This window comes from Rattus norvegicus (genome assembly GCF_036323735.1).
Source record: "Rattus norvegicus strain BN/NHsdMcwi chromosome Y unlocalized genomic scaffold, GRCr8 chrY_unlocalized_9, whole genome shotgun sequence".
NCBI classification, from domain to species: Eukaryota; Metazoa; Chordata; class Mammalia; order Rodentia; family Muridae; genus Rattus; species Rattus norvegicus.
Genome location: NW_026947412.1, coordinates 929521 through 949627, shown reverse-complemented (window position 1 = coordinate 949627; position 20107 = coordinate 929521). Strand labels below are relative to the sequence as shown.

General features: G+C 36.9%; 1 long non-coding RNA gene across 1 annotated transcript in view; it reads left to right on the top strand.

The window, feature by feature from the left end:
- The window catches only part of LOC134484804 (uncharacterized), a 52238-nt gene that overhangs the window by 26917 nt on the left and 5214 nt on the right, over positions 1-20107 (top strand). The window lies entirely within an intron of this gene.

Here is a 20107-nt window from a genome sequence, read left to right as displayed (position 1 = left end):
TATATTATGCAGAAATTCTTCACATATTCCCTCTATCGTTGGGGTTTAATTAATCTCCAATGAATAGTTGACAATGAAGAGTAGCCTTTAGAATCATTTTACCCTTTTAAGTAATAGTTTTAAGCAAATGGAACACTAAAAGATCACAAAGAAGAAATGGTTATAATCAAAAGATACATGTGGGACAGTCTAACTCTCATGGTCAAGATGACTTTGCACATGCTCCTTATGGTCATGGATTGCTCTCATAATACTCTGCAGAAGGTTGTTCCTACTGCCTCACTTTAAGGTCCAGGAATTCCAAGCTACCAGAGCTGTTCAAGTTCCCTTACAATGCACTTGAAAGCCACATATGCTTAGGAACTTTTGATGTGCTTTAGCTCTATTGTCAGGTTTTTTTAAGCCTCTACCAAATAGCAAGCTGTCCTTTTTACCCCCTTCTCAACACCTCTAAATCTGCCCTAACTCAATTTGTCAATTGACATTAGTCATAGCTCAGCACCCCAAATATGCTCTCATCTTACTGTGTTTCTAACATCCTGCCTGCTACACCAATGGCCACTCCATACTAGATCTCACATGACTGGTAACTCTTGCTCCACCCTAAATCCTTTCTCCATCCTTGTGTCTACTAGCCTGTTGGTAGAAATCCACACAACTGATTGGCCAAGAGCATCTTTATTGAACTATACAGAATCAATTTGGGAACAGGACCTTCAGTGTTCGCAGGATGATTCCCGATCTAAGAATCAAAACGATAGCAAACAAGACTCAATCCATGTCTCTGGTTTTGGGACGGAGATAGAGCACTTAGATTCAGAGTTGAAATTTAAATAATTATAATATATATGTAGTATTAATTATGCCAGGATAAAAGGATCCAAAAAGTGGAAATGGGCAACATTAAAGGCAAGAGAAAAATCCCTAGTACAGCAAAAAATGTGGACCTGTTAGAAAGACTGGTCTCTTTCCAGCCATCTGAATTTGTACTTGAAATTCTTCTAACCACTCTTGATCTCTGCATGTAGAAAAGAACAAAAAGAAAAAGAAAACAAAATAAAACAAAAAATCATTAAAATGAAACCAAAAGCAAAAAGAAATAGCTAATCAACCCAATCCTAAAAGAAGAGGACCGAGTGAAGATTGCTTGAGGTCCTCATTTTTAACTACAACTACAAGTCACCAATAGCTTTCAATGCAAAAGTTTGTCATTATTTTATTTGAAACTTCTCTGTGGGTCAAAGAAACAAGGTTTATAAGCTGCAACAACAGGAAAGAGAAAAAAATCATACTGTAGAGCTCAACACTGATATTACTATGGTGACTGTGGGCAATGCAGAGAATATTGGTGTTTGACAATGGGTATGTGGTTTTCTATATGCTGGCAATATCTATGACTCTGAAATGAATTAGAGTCATCACCAAATCATCACTAAATGAACTGCTCCTTTCTTTGGAGCACAAGATCTGGCAAACTGTTGACTGACTATGATTTTTAAATTGGATCTAACCTCTGTGGTAAAGCTAAGGCTTCTGATGGAAAATCCTCCACCAAAACTCTGGACTATCAATTGTGCTGCCAGCCAAAAACCAAGTCCTGACTCTACCCTGCAATCCAGAAGAGGTTTCAATGTGTCAAACATAACAATATTTTAATTGTGGCTTTGTCTTTTTTTCACTTTTTATTTTAAATAAAGTGTGATTTCTGGCATAATTCCTTCTAATTTCTTCCTCACATAGAACTTCACTTTTGACCTCAAATTCCATTCATGAAGGGGTACTCTTATCTTTCGTTGGCTAAGTTTTCTATTTTGCTTTATGGCTTGCTGTGATTGCTTATTGTGACTGTCTAAATGATGCATTATTGAGCAACTGACTCCATAAGAATGGCTTGCGGGCATCAGTATTTTGCATTTTCTTGATGGTTAGTTTATGTAAGGTGACTTAGCCCACTGTGGATGGTAACAGCACTAGTAAGCTGAGGAGGTTACAGAGAAAAGGTAGCTGAGCAGATTAGTAAGCAGAGTTCCTCTTTATTTTCATGCTGCTGCCTTGTGTTCTTTTCTTGGATTCCATTGATTATGAACTGGAACTTGTGAGGTGAATTAAACCTTCAATTTCCCACACTGGCATTTTTATGTTTACTATAACATAGTCATACTAACTGGAACATTTGGCACTTTCTTGAGATCTGATCCGATAGTCCATCCTCCTGCTGGCATGTAACCTGCCCTTTTAAATTAATAAATAAATCCAAGTCACTCCAAACTTTTGACATATTCACTCTGCCAACAAAATCACACTGTGTATGTAACTTACTTTTTTAATCTCATATTTTTCCTCCCACATTTTTTCTCTTTAAAATTATCTCCCTAAACATGTTAGCACTGTGTCGTTTTAAGTTATCTTATGTCCCATAGAAATAGTATAGTCAAATTTTTGATTTTCATAAAAGTGGGTGATTTGTTGTAGTAAAATATTCTAATCAATATTTATTGCATTAACTTTATTAATTAATCAAAAATTGACATTATTATACTATCTAGTTATCCTTAAAACTATAAAAGATTTGATTCATTCAAGGCTTTAAGGTCCTTCAGAACATCAGGTGGAACGTTCTTATGTATAATCTGGATGTATCATGGTTACTTCATATGTCTTCTAACTCACAGTGTTCTTTCTAACAATGCGAATTTAGGGTATTTGATATATATTTTAAGAGTGTTTAAGTGGAATATTTCCCTGATGACTCGCCCATAGTTTGAAATTGGAAAACAAAAAGATAATGTGTTTTGAGTGTTCACTTTGAATTCTACTATTTCATGAATGCATTTTCAGCTTTAAGAAACTTAATCTTTTAAAGAAAAATTGTCTCTATCCAGGATCACGTCTAGCTAATTCATAGTGGTCTTTGCATTTTAAATACTTTCGTCCACAATATTTCGTTTTATATTTTCAGAGTATTGTGAGGGGAATTTCACCCATATTTCCTCACAGTATGGTTTGGATTGGCATAAAGGAGGCTAAGGAATGTTGTGTGTTCGTATGATATTCTGCTATTATGACTGTATTTTTCAGTCTTAAGAGACTGACATATTTTTAGAGTTTTTAAAATGGTATCATGACATCTGCAAATGAGAACACTTTCATTTCTTCATTTTTCATTTGTATTCCCTGGATCTTCTTCGGTTGTCATATTGCTCTAGCTAAAATTACACATACTGTAATACATAGTTGTGAAACCAGTGTATATTCTTGTCTTCTTCCTGCTTGTAGTGGAACTGTTTGAATTTTTCTCTCTTTAGCACGATGCTTGTGCTGGGCTTCTTGTACCTTGCCTTTATTATGTTGAACTATATCCTCCATATCTACAGCTTCCCCAGGACGAATCAAACTTTTATGTTGGGATTTGAAGAAAGCTTATCTGGTAGAAGATTATTTTTAATGTTGACTTGAATCTGTTCACAAGTATTTTATTGAGAATATGTGTGTATATGTGTAAATTAGTGTGTAACTCTCTCTTCCTCTCTTTGTGTCAGTCGTTTGTAACTCTTTCTCCCTCTCTCATTACCTTCCCTTTTGCCTCATTGTCCCCATGTCTCATTCTCTCTCCTTATTTTGTCTGTCATTGTTAGATAATACCAGATTCAAAATACAATTTTAATGTATTCAATCCTTTTGTCTACTTTATTGAATAGTCTTAGACACTTTAAATGCTATTTAAATGTATATTCATTTCTTTTCAACTGAATACATGTGGTCCTATGATATTTCAGGTGGGAGAAATTAAAAACCTGATTCTTTGTAATTGTTTAGTATATAGCTTTTTAAATTATGCAAAATGAGCTGATTTAATATTGGTATATAAATACATCTAGTATTTACTGTCACTTCCAACCCCGACCAGCAGGAAAGGAGAGACACCACACATTCTTCTCAAAGCAGTTTTTTCAGGAACCCTTTTGTCTGCAAGCAGGAACAATGCCTCCATCCAGCCCCCGAGCCCAGTCCCTTATATCCTCCCTTAACCACCTCAACCGTCCAGTCTGTGTAACCTCCATTCATAGGTCCACGTCACATGGCCTGATATATCGTCATGGTGCGCCTGCGCAGCTCTCACGATGGGGAATGGCTTAATTTCAGGTGCTATTAATGAGACGCGGCAGCAGTCCCGGGCTCCATTTTGGGATTGCCGCTATACTCGCTCCCCACAGTAAATCCGAATGCTTTAAAAAAATTCTAGATTTTGGACTGTAAATATAAATAATCTGTGTTTTCTCCATTTTTCCGATTTTCTCTTTCATTTTATATAATTCAAACCTTTCATTACCTAACATGGCCAGAGGTTATGACGATCCTGTTAATACTTTCCAAGAGTGACCCCTTCCTTTCATTCGTTATATTGTCTACATTTGTCTACATTTTATTGATTTCAGCCATGACGAGTTGGATATACATGTTATACCCCTTCCCCAAGGCTAAAAAGCCATCCTGAAACAAGATGCAAAGAGAATATAGGTCCCCAAAATTGTGGATGGGATCAGACATAAAGCGTCTTCTTGATACAAGAGGTGCTGCCCTCATGTCACATAGCAGCTGTGGTTTCCTGCAAAGCTTCAAGCCAGTCAACAGTCAAGAATGCAGTGAAAAGGCCTAAAAACTGCTGTACGTAACTGACATACTATGGACAGTAAGTATCTTCAGTTGGAGGGTTGAAAAATTATTTGTAAGGGTTTATAATAGAGTTATTAAACAGTACTTTAATGTAGAAGATATACAAATTTATGATTCAAAGAAATAGAGTGAGTGGGTAAAATAAATGGAAAGATTATCATCAAAATTCATTGGCGGAAATTCTCAAAGAATAAAATATATGAACTCTATTCCTCAATGTTATGTACATAGAAAATATTTTATTATATAGGGATACTTCATGAAGGGACCTTATGATTTCGCTTGGTTAAAACAGATCTGCCAATTCTGTGAGTTGAATATGTGCATTATGTAATTTGATCTTAATAAGTTTAAAGTGGCTATTTTCAAAAATAGTAAGCATTATTTCCATGTACATGTTCAAAAACGGGCTTCTATAAATAATAATAATAGAAAAAACTAAAACACTATATATCAAGAAAACATAATTAAATTTGGCTACATGTCTAAGCAAAATATTCAAAAGTGAAGAAACTCAAGTGACTAAGAATCGAAAGTGAAATATTTATCATCCTTATACAATACAGAAATGCAAATCAAAATTATTCTGATATTTTTTTCCTCCCTTTCAGAAATTTTAGTTTTATAACACATGAGTCAACTTATGTTTGCTGTGTTATGGGGAGAGGGGAACAATGATATTCTTCTGGTGGGAATGCAAACTTCAACAGCAACTTTGGAAATCAGTATGATGTTTCTTCAGGAACATGGAAATGTATGCACCTAAAGATATAACGCGAGAAAAATATATCCAAATGTTGATTCATGCTAGTATAGAGACTCTTGAATATTTAGAAATATTCACGTTGTTTTTTAACAAATGAATGCATAAAGAAAATGTGGTGCTTTTACAGATTGGAAAAGGAAAGCATGTAATTTTCAGGATAATGAATGGATCATGTGAAAGTCATCATAGATGAGATAATCCGGACCTAAGAGAAAAATGGGATATATTTTCACTTTAATCTGAATATTAATTCTCCACACTGTATCAGTTTGATTAGTTTAGTGTAAAAGTCAAGGGATGTGGTCCAGACTATCCTCACTTTGTGATGTACAAATGTACTTATGGATTGCAGAGGAACACTGTCAGGTACAGGAATGTCAAATGTGAAGAGAGTGGGAAGAGTATGACAATGGAGGGAATGCAGAGATGTACAGTTAAATTGGGAGACGTTTGAGGCATTGAATGAAAACCATATGCAACAGAAATAAAAACTATTTTTTTATTTAATTATGTTTTTTGTCAAACTAAAGATTTAAAGCTATAAGGACAGAAGATAAAACATTGATTGGGTGTTTCTATGTGAAATTTCAATAATAAGAAACTCACAGTACTTATGGATTTCAACTTTCAATAAAGCTATAGTACAGATAATGAAATATACAGTCCTTAAGGAGACAGACGGGAATATCTCTGCTGTTTAAAAATATTAATTATATACATTATATATGTAAAATAATCTATTTATTTGCTTACATTTCAAATGTCATTTCCCAAACTGGTCTTTCTTTCTTGAATCCCCTAAGCTATTCTGTTCCTCATTTTTCTAATATGGTGCTCCCCCATCTACATGCGCACTTCCGCTTTAGTCCTCTAACATCCCCCTTCTCTGGGATATGAAGTCTCCACAGGACCAATTGCCTCCCTTCACACATATGGCAGATGAGGCAGTTGTCTTCACCATATACTCTGCTATTTGTGTAGCAGAAGTCTTCGACTGGGCAAAGCATACTCTAGGATGTGGAAAATTTCCTGAGGCTCTGGAGGTTATATTTAGTTGATACTGTTATTCTTCAAATTGGGTTGCAATCCCCTCCAGATACTTAAGGCATTCCCCTAACTCTTCTTTTGTGGCTGTCAGGTGCTCTCAAATGCTTAGGTGTTTCTGCATCTGTCACAGTCAGGTGATGGCAGAGCCCCTCAGAGGGCAAACATATTAGGGTCTTATCTGTAAGCACATTTGAAATCAGGAATAGGGCCAGGATTTAGAGTCTGTGGAAGAAATGTTTCTTATGGTGGTGTGTCTCTGAAGGGCCTTTCCTTCAGTTTTTGCTCTGTTTTTGTATTTGTCTTTTTTTAGACCTTGGATGTATATAGGATAAAGATTTTGAATTGTGTGGGAAGCACCATTCCTTCACTGGTGGGCAAGTCTAGCTACAGGAGGCAGTCTCTAATGGTTCTATCTCCTTGCTGCTTGGTATTTCAACTACCATCATCCCATTAGGTTTATCAGAACCTCTTGCATCCCTGGCACCTGGGACTTTCCTGGGGAAACCCAAGTTCACCACCAACCACTGATGTTTATTGTCATTTATTACACTTTTCCTCTGGAATTCTCTCCTGTCTCTTTTCATTGTTGCAACTCCCCCCACTTTGTCCATCATTCTCTACCTCTAAATAAGTCCCTCCGTCCCTCTGCCTTCCATGATTATTTTGTTCTCCCTTCTAAGTTGTTTGCAAGGATTCGCAATCTGGCCTCCTAACATGTTACCTTTCATGTGATAAATGCTCTCAATAATGGGAGTTCTGAGCTTTAAGGCTAACATCCATTTGTCACTAAGTTCATCCCATGTTATGTCCTTTTTGATCTCTGTTACTTCACTAATTTCCAGCACCATCCCTTTGCCTACAAAGTTCTTGGTGTCCTCATTTTTAATACCTGAGTAGTGTTCCTTTGTTTAAATATAGCACACTTTCTCTATTTATTCCTCAGTGGAGTTGAGGTAAATCACGCTTGCGCCCAGCATTCGACTATTGTAAGTAAGGCTGTTGTGAACCTGTTAAACCTCATGTCCTTTTTGTATGTGGATCAAGGTTGAGTATATGTGTTGAAGTGAGTGGTAAAGCTGGGTCTTCAGGTAAAGCTATTTGCAATTTTCTCTGAACGTCCATATTGCTATCCAAAGTGGCTCTACAGGTACTAATAACACCAGCAGTGAGGGAGTGTTCCATTTGTCTACATCCTAGCTTACTCTGCTACTGCATCAGTTTTTTATCTTAGTCTTTGAGATTGGTGTAATGTAGAATCTCTGGTTCATTTTGATTTGCCTTTTTCAGATAAGTATGGATGTTGAACATTTCTTGATGTTTTTCTCAGCTATTGAGGTACCTCAGTTGAGAATTCTTGGTTTAGCACTCTAACCAATTTTAAAAGTTTGGATATTTATTTGTCTGGGACATTAAGTAAGGGGATATCAATGTGGAGGGGACAATCACTATAAAAGGTGAGGGGTAGAGGTTAGCGGTGATGGACAGGAAAGTAGACAATATCATCTGTTATCTTTAATCAGTGTAAATATGCATGTATGTATGTATGTATGTATGTATGTATGTATGAATGTATGTATGTATGTATGTATGTATGTATGTATCTATCTATCTATCTATCTATCTATCTATCTATCACTCTGATCTATCACATATTGCAGTACTTTGATATATTTTTCCCTCACATAGGTCTAGTATTATCCTCTAATTATATCACATGCTGGAAAAGCTAATTAGTCATGTTTCATGCTAAAACATATACAGTCACATAACTAAAGTAAATATTTGTGTTTTTATGAAATAGTTGAGAAATTTGATAGCATAAAAATTAATTATCTTTATTGAATCTGTTTTCTGAACTGAAATTTAACCTGAATCAAAATTTATAAAGCAGCTTTTAAAATTCTTGAGTACTAATTATACATCAGAATTGTTTCATAAAATTAGAAAATAGAGTGCATTTGTATGTTACATATATACACGTACAGACACATATATATATGTACACACATATATAAACATATATATACACACACACATATATACATGTGGCCACATACACATATATACAAATATATACATATATACATATACAAATATAAATATATGTACAATATATAAACATATGTCCTTATATACTCATACACATATAGACATACACATACATACATACATACATACATACATGCATGCATGCATACATACATACATACATGCTTTTAAAAAGCAAAATCCTTGCTTTAAAAGAATTTCCCTAGGCATGATGTATATGGTTTAGTCAAATAAGAGTAAAATGATGTTATTGCTAAATGGCTCTGTCTTAGTACTCATTTCTGCTTGTTTAACATGATGATGGTTCTACCAATCCGACTTCTATGTACTTGGGGATTGAAATGATGTCCTTTACTTCTCTAACTCACTCATACACTTTCTCCAAAAATAAGTGATTCCTTATCCCTACAACTAGATGCCATGTGCCTTTAGCCAAACATAATAGGAATAATAAAATAGGCGCTTCACATCTAGCAAACATTAGTTTATAAACTTGCTTGAAATCATAGTTTTGATAATTATCATTTTGATCAAAGGCACCATCAGGCTTACACATTCAAAAACACCTTGTTTTCACCTTTTTTTAACTAACTTTATTTTATTACATACAAGAGTAAGAATAAGTAACTGCTATTGAGGTGGTTTTAAGAGTTTGCAGTACCATTAAAGCTCACAGGTTTTTAAACTTATTATTTTGGAAACATGGTAAAAGCATCTCCTCTGATCACATATTGGATTACCCATTTCACCATTAGAGGCAATAGCTATAAAGGATTGGAATAGTCTCTATCCCTCTGAGGAGAAAATGATGTACAGGATTACTCAGCAACAGTAATATATTTGTAGCAGCAAACGTTTCAAACACCTTATATATTTCCAAGGGAAATCTGGCAATACAGACTATGACAAACAAATAAAGCAGCAGGAACAATGTTTTTGCATCTTGAGTCTCTGTTGATCTTCAGTTCCCTGAGAGAACCACAACATAGAATGTCTCTCTGTCCAGGTGACTGACAGAAGCCTGGCTGTTATACTAGATTGTGCCACTGCTGCTCTTTCCTGTTTGTTATGACAAGTCTACAGACCAGAACTACTAGTGTATTCATGAAATGTTTGCTAATGGAACAAGCTGCCTATTCCAACTTGAGAACTGAAATTCTGGTTTCCAGAGAACACAGATGGGAGTTGCTCCAATGAACCTTTCTAAAGAGGGACACCACCCCCACTCCACAATGCCCCCATCCTTTCTTTTACCGCTGGTGCCTGGAGGGCTACAGGGAGGTTAAAGTTTTTAAGAGTCATCAACAAATAGTGATATTTGGAAAAAATAAAGTTTTAGTTTGTAGAGTTATCAGCTTTAGGCTCTCCTTGGGGTGTAATATCACTCAGGCATTTGACATATGCTGCATGGAAGGAGCCTGAGGATGCCAAGTTAATAGCAAAAAAGACAGGTATTTTCTGGTCCTGCATATATCAGTGTATATAAAGTATTTATCAACAGTGGTAAGAAGCAGGAGATTTGGGGTCTGGGAGGAGAGAGAAGGAAGATGGTTACTATATGTAAAATGCATGGCATCTCAGCTCCATAAATTCAAAAAGATCTGGGTCAGAGAGGGTGTGACAGGCACACACCAGAGATGCTGAGTACTGTACAAAAATGATAGCATGCTAAGTTTTGTGCTCTATATATATTGATACAAAACCAAACCAAAGAAAACAAAAAACAAATAAAGAACCATGTGTGTGTGTAAAGATCTGCTGGAAGAAATTTGTCTGAGGCTCTCAATATTCAACACTAAATAAATAATCTCAAATAAATGATGACCCACTCACTCATGGAGATGGCCACCAAGTAATACTGGCAATAGTATTTTGAAACAGCATTGAACCCCACGGCAAGTGTTCATTACACAACATTTGGAAAATATTTGCATGTTTTTTTTTAGTGGGAACCAAGCTCTGGTTACATGTGTTCATGCATTTGTCTGAACATTCAGCTTACTGAGGTCCAGGATCACTGACCATTGTTTTCCCTACTGCAAGGACAGCACTGACAGCAGTGAATCATAATAAGCTTTTGTCCAGTGAATGAAGAAGGAAGTGAGGGATTAAATACCAATCAAAGAGTACACATGGAGGTATCCATGGCTTCAGCCTCATATATAGAAGAGCATGGCATTTTCTGGAATGAATAGGATGAAAGGACTTGGTCCTATGAAGTCTGGTTTCTCTAGTGTAGGGAATGCCAGAGTGTTGAGGTGTGAGTAGGCAGGCAGTAATCGTACAAAACTCACAGAAACATGGAAAGGGTCGATGGGAGAGAGGGGAAACAGGAAAGGGTATAACATTTGAAATGTAAATACAAACAATTTCCAATAAGAAAAGAAGGAAATGAGTGAGAAAGGAGCAGGAGGCTTACCTCAAAGAAATGAGAGAGCTTCTAGATGCTGGTTTAACTTAAAAGATTCAAGAATCTTTGTTATATATGAAAGGCAAGGGTCAGCAGACTGTAGTATTTCATGTTTTTAAAGAAATGCAATTGAAATAATAGTTCCATTTTCTTATATGAACACACAGAATCATTGGAAAGAAAAATAGACAGCTGTTTTTATTAGATTTATTGGTTGAAGAATCATTGGCATATTTTTCAACATAGCTTGATATACTCTCAAAAAGGTTTTTATGGGATAAGACAGCAATAGAGAGTATTGGGTCAGTGTTGGGATACAGGTATCTTCCATGTATTTTCAGACACATACAAACATCCTTTTAAACTGTGAAAATATAAAGTTATTAATTGATTGAATGCAATATTATGAATATAATTTTTTATATGAAGCAGTACTATCTGTGTGTATGACTTTCACACTTAGTATAAAATTAGGAAATGAATTCATTTAAAAATTGTTAAACGTGCTGTGGTATAGTGGAGGGATGGAATCCAGGCTCTCCACTCTCTAATCATAAAGCAAACAAGAATGTAAAGAGACAAGTGCCTCTAAGAAAAGACTCACTATAAAACTTAAAATAACCTTATACACTAAAAGAATAATATAAATATTTTAGATATTCTAATAGGATATAAGGATTATCATTTTAGAACGGGTTCATATTTCCATAAAATATATTTTACTTAAAATTTAAAGCTCATACGTGTGCAGTTTTGTTGGTCCGTACTGTTTGCCAGCTAGCATGCATTGATCTTCTTCATTATTTACCCCTTTAATTCTAATTGACTGGTTTTTATTGCAACCTTCTTAGTTGCCAACATTTTTGTCTGTTCTGTGATAACGACAACCATTTTTGTGCGGCTGAATCTGTCAAACATGTAGAGCCAGAATAAATCTGATGTATCATGGTGAATGGAATTGCGAAAATAGCTAAAATTTACAGGATATATTTTGATATTAAATACAGGCATAAAGGAAACTCTGTAGTACATTTATTTTTCCTAATTTGTTTCTAAATATTTTGAGATAAAAATGTAAAAATATGTTATTTGAGAAATGAGAATATCCTATTGCTAAAGCGCCAGAAAATATAAGATACTTATTTTGAATTGCAATGGAATGCAAAATCAAATATAACAAGAATAATTTGATGGGATGGCTATTGTGTATGCAAAATTTCTATGTCAAAGAATTATATCCTTACATTATTACTCCTTGGTACATTAATAAGCAAAATAACCAAACTACAGTTTATTTCCTATAGGACAGTTAAAAAAATAAAACAAAACTTTCCTTTTAAGTTCTTTTAAAACTAATATTGCATTTAATAAATACATCCTTCAGTAAGAGTAGAATGACTCATAGTGCTAAGTGCCTGCAGAACAAAAGAGGAAAGAGCATATGTCACCTGCTTGACAACACACCTAAAACTCTAGAACAAAAAGAACCAAATACAACCAGGAGGAGTAGAAGGCAGGAAATAATAAAAGTCAGAGCTGAAATCAACCAAATAGAAACAAAAAGGACCATAGAAAGAATCAAAAGAACAAAAAGTTGATTCTTTGAGAAAATCAACAACATAGATAAACCCTTAGCCAGACGAATGAGAGGACACAGAGTGTGTGTCCAAATTAATAAAATCAGAAATGAAAAGGGAGACATAACTACAGATTCAGAGGAAATTCAAAAAATCATAAGATCTTTCTATAAAAGTCTATATTCAACAAAACTTGAAAATCTGCAGGAAATGGACAATTTACTAGACAGATATAGGTAACGAAGGTAAATCAGGAACAGATAAACTAGTTAAACAACCCCATAACTACTATGGAAATAGAAGCAGTCATTAAAGGTCTTCCAACCAAAAAGAACCCAGGTCCAGACGGGTTTAGTGCAGAATTCTATTAGACCTTCATAGAAGACTCATATCACTATTATCCAAACTATTCCACAAAATTGAAAAAGATGGAGCACTACCGAATTCTTTCTATGAAGCCACAATTACTCTCATACCTAAACCACACAAGGACCCAACAAAGAAAGAGAACTTCAGACCAAATTCCCTTATGAATATCGACGCAAAAATACTCAATAAAATACTGGCAAACGGAATCCAAGAGCACATAAAAACAATCATCCACCATGATCAAGTAGGCTTCATCCCAGGCATGCAGGGATGGTTTAATATACGGAAAACCATCGACGTGATCATTATATAAAGAAACTGAAAGAACAGAACCACATGATCATTTCATTAGGTGCTGAGAACGCATTTGACACAATTCAACACCCCTTCATGATAAAAGTCCTGGAAAGAATAGGAATTCAAGGCCCATACCTAAACATGGTAAAAGTCATATACAGCAAACCAGTTGCTAAAAATTAAACTAAATGGAAAAAACTTGAAGCAATCCCACTAAAATCAGGGACTAGACAAGGCTGCCCACTCTCTCCCTACTTATTCAATATAGTTCTCAAAGTTCTATCCAGAGCAATCAGACAACAAAAGGAGGTCAAGGGGATACAGTTTGGAAAAAAGAAGTCAAAATATAACTATTTGCAGAAGATATGATAGTATATTTAAGTGATCCCAAAATTTCCACCAGAGAACTACTAAAGCTGATAGACAACTTCAGCAAAGTGGCTGGGTATGAAATTTACTCAAATAAATCAGTAGCCTTCCTCTACACAAAAGAGAAAAAAGCTGAGAAAGAAATTAGGGAAACGACACCCTTCATAATAGACCCAAATAATATAAGGTACCTCGGTGTGACTTTAACCAAGCAAGTAAAAGATCTGTACAATAAGAACTTCAAGACTCTGAAGAAAGAAATTGAAGAAGACCTCAGAAGATGGAAAGATCTTCCATGCTCATGGATTGGCAGGATTAATATAGTAAAAATGGCCATTCTACCAAAAGCAATCTACAGATTCAATGCAATCCCCATCAAAATTCCAATCCAATTCTTCAAAGAGTTAGACAGAACAATTTGCAAATTCATCTGGAATAACAAAAAAACCCAGGATAGCTAAAACTATTCTCAACAATAAAAGGACTTCAGGGGGAATCACGATCCCTGAACTCAAGCAGTATTACAGAGTAATAGTGATAAAAACTGCATGGTATTGGTACAGAGACAGAAAAATAGACCAATGGAACAGAATTGATGACCCAGAAATGAACCTACACACCTCTGGGCACTTGAATTTTGAAAAATGAGACAAAACCATCAAATGCAAAAAAGATAGCATTTTCAGCAAATGGTGCTGGTTCACCTGGAGGTCAACATGTAGAAGAATGCATATCTATCCATGTTTATCACCCTGGACAAAGGATAACTCCAAGTGGATCAAGGACCTCCACTTCAAACCAGATACACTCAAACTAAAAGAAAAAAAATAGGGAAGCATCTGGAACACATGGGCACTGGAAAAAAATTCCTGAACAAAACACCAATGGCTTATGCTCTAAGATCAAGAATCGACAAATGGGATCTCATAAAACTGCAAAGCTTCTGTAAGGCAAAGGACACTGTGGTTAGGACAAATCGGCAACCAACAGATTGGGAAAAGATCTTTACCAATCCTACAACAGATAGAGGCCTTATATCCAAAATATACAAAGAACTCATGAAGTTAGACGGCAGGGAGACAAATAACCCTATTAAAACATGGGGTTCAGAGCAAAACAAAGAATTCACAGCTGAGGAATGCCGAATGGCTGAGAAACACCTAAAGAAATGTTCAACATCTTTAGTTATAAGGGTAATCCAAATCAAAACAACCCTGAGATTTCACCTCACACCAGTGAGAATGGCTAAGATCAAAAACTCAGGTGACAGCAGATGCTGGCGAGGATGTGGAGAAAGAGGAACACTCCTCCATTGTTGGTGGGATTGCAAACTGCTACAACCATTCTCGAAATCAGTCTGGAGGATCCTCAGAAAATTGGATATTGAACTGCCTGAGGATCCAGCTATACCTCTCTTGGGCATATACCCAAAAGATGCCCCAACATATAAAAAAGACACGTGCTCCACTATGTTCATTGCAGCCTTATTTATAATAGCCAGAAGCTGGAAAGAACCCAGATGACCTTCAACAGAGGAATGGATACAGAAAATGTGGTACATCTACACAATGGAATATTACTCAGCTATCAAAAACGACTTTATGAAATTCGTAGGCAAATGGCTGGAACTGGAAAATATCATCCTGAGTGAGCTAACACAATCACAGAAAGACATACATGGTATGCACTCACTGATAAGTGGCTATTAGCCCAAATGCTTGAATTACCCTAAATGCCTAGAACAAATGAAACTCAAGACAGATGAACAAAATGTGAATGGTTCACTCCTTCTTTAAAAGGGGAACTAGAATACACTTGGCAGGGAAGAGAGAGGCAAAGATTAAAAGAGAGACTGAAGGAACACCCATTCAGAGTCTGCCCCCATGTGGCCCATGCATATATAGCCATCCAATTAGACAAGATGGGTGAAGCAAAGAAGTGCAGACCGACAGGAGCCGGATGTAGATCGCTCCTGAGAGACACAGCCAGAATACAGCAAATACAGAGGCGAATGCCAGCAGCAAACCACTGAACTGAGAACAGGACCCCCGTTTAAGGAATCAGAGAAAGAAGTGGAAGAGCTTGAAGGGGCTCGAGACCCCATATGTACAACAATGCCAAGCAACCAGAGCTTCCAGGGACTAAGCCACTACCTAAAGACTATACATGGACTGACCCTGGACTCTGACCTCATAGGTAGCAATGAATATCCTAGTAAGAGCACCAGTGGAAGGGTAAGTTCTGGGTCCTGCTAAGACTGAACCCCCAGTGAACTAGACTGTTGGGGGGAGGGGGACAATGGGGGGAGTGTGGGGAGGGGAACACCGATAAGAAATGGAGGGGGGAGGGGGATGTTTGCCCGGAAACTGGGAAAGGGAATAACACTCGAAATGTATATAAGAAATACTCAAGTTAATAATAAAAAACAAAAAAAAAAAAAAACAAAAAACAAACACACACACAAACCCTGTGGGAGAGAGACCTCACCGCCTGGTCAGGTGGGCACTCCTGCGGCTGCAGAGCGGAGGAGACCACCATCACTACCCACCCCTGCCCACATCCCTGGCTCAAGAGGAAACTGTATAAGGCCTCTGGGTTCCTGTAGGGGAGGGCCCAGGAGCGGCAGGACCCCTGCGCCTGAGACACCTTCGGAACCTGAAGGAAACAAACCGGATAAACAGTTCTCTGCAACCAAATCCCGTGGGAGGAAGAGCTAAAACTACAGAGAGGCAGACACACGTGGGAAACCAGAAGAAACTGCACTCTGTGCACATCCAGACGCCACAGGAAATCACCAAACACCATCTGGAACCCTGGTGCACGAAGGCTCACAGAAAGAGCAGCGCAGATCTTCTCATTTGTTGCCGCCTAGGAGAGGTCTTAGGCAGTGCCCCACGAGCAAACTTGAGCCTCGGGACCACAGGTAAGACCAACTTTAATGCTGCAAGTGAGCTGCCTGGTGAACTCCAGACACAGGCCCACAGGAACAGCTGAAGACATGTAGATAGGAAAAACTACACGCCCGAAAGCAGAACACTCTGTCCCCATAACTGGCTGAAAGAAAACAGGAAAACAGGTCTACAGCACTCCTGATACACAGGCTTATAGGACAGTCTAGCCACTGTCAGAAATAGCAGAACAAAGTAACACTAGAGATAATCTCGTGGCGGGAGGCAAGCGCAGGAACCCAAGCAGCAGAAACCAAGACTACATGGCATTATCGGAGCCCAATCCTCCCACCAAAACAAACATGGAATATCCAAACACACCAGAAAAGCAAGATCTAGTTTCAAAATCATATTTGATCATGATGCTAGAGGACTTCAAGAAAGACGTGAAGAACTCCCTTAGATAACAAGTAGAAGCCTACAGAGAGAAATCGCAAAAATCCCTGAAAGAATTCCAGGAAACCACAATCAAACAGTTAAAGGAATTAAAAATGGAAATAGAAGCAATCAAGAAAGAACACATGGAAACAACCCTGGATATAGAAAATCAAAAGAAGAGACAAGGAGCTGTAGATACAAGCTTCACCAACAGAATACAAGAGATGGAAGAGAGAATCTCAGGAGCAGAAGATTCCATAGAAATCAATGACTCAACTGTCAAAGATAATGTAAAGCGGAAAAAGCTACTGGTCCAAAACATACAGGAAATCCAGGACTCAATGAGAAGATCAAACCTAAGGATAATAGGTATAGAAGAGAGTGAAGACTCCCAGTTCAAAGGACAAATAAATATCTTCAACAAAATCATAGAAGAAAACTTCCCTAACCTAAAAAACGAGATACCCATAGACATACAAGAAGACTACAGAACTCCAAATAGATTGGACCAGAAAAGAAACACCTCCCGTCACATAATATTCAAAACACCAAACGCACAAAATAAAGAAAGAATATTAAAAGCAGTAAGGGAAAAAGGTCAAGTAACATATAAAGGCAGACCTATCAGAATCACACCAGACTTTTCGCCAGAAACTATGAAGGCCAGAAGATCCTGGACTGATGTCATACAGACCCTAAGAGAACACAGGTGCAAGCCCAGATTACTGTATCCTGCAAAACTCTCAATTAACATATATGGAGAAACCAAGATATTCCATGACAAAACCAAATTTACACAATATCTTTCTCCAAATCCAGCACTAGAAAGAATAATAAAGGGTAAAGCCCAACATAAGGAGGCAGGCTATACCCTAGAAGAAGCAAGAAACTAATCGTCTTGGCAACAAAACAAAGAGAAGAAAAGCACACAAACATAACCTCACATCCAAATATGAATATAACAGGAAGCAATAATCACTATTCCTTAATATCTCTCAACATCAATGGCCTCAACTCCCCAATAAAAAAACATAGATTAACAAACTGGATACCCAACAAAGACCCTGCATTCTGCTGCCTACTGGAACCACACCTCAGAGACAAAGACAGACACTACCTCATAGTGAAAGGCTGGAAAACAACTTTCCAAGCAAATGGTCAGAAGAAGCAAGCTGGAGTAGCCATTCTAATATCAAATAAAATCAATTTTTAATTAAAAGTCATCAAAAAAGATAAGGAAGGACACTTCATATTTATCAATGGAAAAATCCACCAAGATGAACTCTCAATCCTAAAAATCTATGCCCCAAATACAAGGGCACCTACATACGTAAAAGAAACCTTACTAAAGCTCAAAACACACATTGCACCTCACACAATAATAGTGGGAGATTTCAACACCCCACTCTCATCAACAGACAGATCATGGAAACAGAAATTACACAGTGATGTCTACAGACTAAGAGAAGTCATGAGCCAAATGGACTTAACGGATATTTATAGAACATTCTATCCTAAAGCAAAAGGATATACCTTCTTCTCAGCTCCTCATGGTACTTTCTCCAAAATTGACCATATAATTGGTCAAAAAACGGGCCTCAACAGGTACAGAAAGATAGAAATAATCCCATGCGTGCTATCGGACCACCACGGCCTAAAACTGGCCTTCAATAACAATAAGGGAAGAATGCCCACATATACGTGGAAATTGAACAATGCTATACTCAATGATAACCTGGTCAAGGAAGAAATAAAGAAAGAAATTAAAAACTTTTTAGAATTTAATGAAAATGAAGATACAACATACTCAAACTTATGGGACACAATGAAAGCTGTGCTAAGAGGAAAACTCATAGCGCTGAGTGCCTACAGAAAGAAACAGGAAAGAGCATATGTCAGCAGCTTGACAGCACACCTAAAAGCTCTAGAACAAAAGGAAGCAAATACACCCAGGAGGAGTAGAAGGCAGGAAGTAATCAAACTCAGAGCTGAAATCAACCAAGTAGAAACAAAAAGGACCATAGAAAGAATCAACAGAACCAAAAGTTGGTTCTTTGAGAAAATCAACAAGATAGATAAACCCTTAGCCAGACTAACGAGAGGACACAGAGAGTGCGTCCAAATTAACAAAATCAGAAATGAAAAGGGAGACATAACTACAGATTCACAGGAAATTCAAAAAATCATCAAATCTTACTATAAAAGCCTATATTCAACAAAACTTGAAAATCTTCAGGAAATGGACAATTTCCTAGACAGATACCAGGTATCGAAGTTAAATCAGGAACAGATAAACAGTTAAACAACCCCATAACTCCTAAGGAAATAGAAGCAGTCATTAAAGGTCTCCCAACCAAAAAGAGCCCAGGTCCAGACGCGTTTAGTGCAGAATTCTATCAAACCTTCATAGAAGACCTCATACCAATATTATCCAAACTGTTCCACAAAATTGAAACAGATGGAGCCCTACCGAATTCCTTCTACGAAGCCACAATTACTCTTATACCTATACCACACAAAGACACAACAAAGAAAGAGAACTTCAGACCAATTTCCCTTATGAATATCAACGCTAAAAAACTCAATAAATATCTGGCAAACCGAATCCGAGAGCACATCAAAACAATCATCCACCATGATCAAGTAGGCTTCATCCCAGTTTTGCAGGGATGGTTTAATATACGGAAAACCATCGATGTGATCCATTATATAAACAAACTGAAAGAACAGAACCACATGATCATTTCATTAGATGCTGAGAAAGCATTTGATAAAATTCAACACCCCTTCATGATAAAAGTCCTGGAAAGAATAGGAATTCAAGGCCCATACCTAAACATAGTAAAAGCCATATACAGCAAACCAGTTGCTAATATTAAACTAAATGGAGAGAAACTTGAAACAATCCCACTAAAATCAGAGACTAGACAAGGCTGCCCCTCTCTCCCTACTTATTCAATATAGTTCTTGAAGTTCTAGCCAGAGCAATCAGACAACAAAAGGAGATCAAGGGGATACAGATCGGAAAAGAAGAGGTCAAAATATCACTATTTGCAGACGACATGATAGTATATTTAATTGATCCCAAAAGTTCCACCAGATAACTACTAAAGCTGATATACAACTTCAGCAAAGTGGCTGGGTATAAAATTAACTCAAGTAAATCAGTAGCCTTCGTCTACACAAAAGAGAAACAAGCCGAGAAAGAAATTAGGGAAACAAC